Source organism: Rhincodon typus, chromosome 1 (assembly GCF_021869965.1).
Source record: "Rhincodon typus isolate 14 chromosome 1, sRhiTyp1.1, whole genome shotgun sequence".
NCBI classification, from domain to species: domain Eukaryota; kingdom Metazoa; phylum Chordata; class Chondrichthyes; order Orectolobiformes; family Rhincodontidae; genus Rhincodon; species Rhincodon typus.
Window position 1 is genome coordinate 128,493,378 of NC_063332.1, and position 990 is coordinate 128,494,367.

The 990-nt window shown below is 47.9% G+C and overlaps 1 long non-coding RNA gene across 1 annotated transcript in view; it reads right to left on the reverse strand.

Moving 5' to 3' along the window:
• LOC125484172 overlaps positions 1 to 774 on the reverse strand; it is a 29,180-nt gene extending 28,406 nt beyond the window's left edge. The window contains exon 1 of the long non-coding RNA XR_007263011.1: positions 583 to 774. This is a non-coding gene — a long non-coding RNA (uncharacterized LOC125484172). The remainder of the gene's footprint in view (positions 1 to 582) is intronic.
• Positions 775 to 990: the final 216 nt, after the last annotated feature.

Here is a 990-nt window from a genome sequence, read left to right on the forward strand (position 1 = left end):
CTCCCTGTATCCCGGGAATGGCCCGCTCCCGGCTCTCTGGTTCCCGCCCGTTCCGATTTTCACCCCGAACTCGTCCGTTTACCAAACAAGACAAAGCCCCTGGGATCCCCTTCAACATGCCCGTCCCGAAAAATTACCCCAGCCCACGCTTTTCGTATTTTAATCATCAGATTTGGTGCAAGAACACGGCAAGGTACGTGAATTATTTATGTGCTTAAAATGTTACGCGTCGCCTGAAAATCTTAGATAGCAACGAAACAAATTAAACTTGGTTTGATCTCGGAGTCCAGCAGAGCGCCGTTCTGCAGCTCTTTGATGTACCATGGTACACAGCAATAAAAGCTGAGCAGGTTAGCCCGCAGTTCCGGAAAACCTCAAGAACTCGGGAGTTATATTTTGGAATTAATCTGATAATGATCATTTACTTCATAAATTATGTAGCTGTAATTCGAGTTATCTACTCTCAACTCGGGTACACGGTGCCCAACTGGATAGCTGGGTAACAGTGTCCGCCTCTCAAACACTCTCAAACTGCACAAATGTCGCCATAGCCAAACATTTAACAGCGAGCCGAAAACGCACCTCTTTGAGAGGATGAAGATCTCCATGAATTTAAAGCCACTCGGAGCCCGGGGGCAGGTCTTTGTGCTCTTGTCGGTTGTGGGGATAGCGCGGATGTTTCCACAGTTCAGTGAACCTCAGCACTGCCGCTGTGCCGAAGATCAACCTCACCTTTATCATAAAATAGACACCGTCAGCACCAGGATATCTATCTCTGCGTTCACTTTACTCACTGGTCTGAAGCAGCCTCGCCTCCATCTACCTTACACTGGATTACCCAGTCCGCGCAAATCGAACGAAGCTCTTTCCCCCCCGCCGCCGCAAGAATGATTTTGAGTGGACCCATAGACAACATTCCACTGGTGGTGTATTATAAATGGAAACCGAAAGTGGTCCAACAATTCGATAATCATTAATCCAAACCGTGCA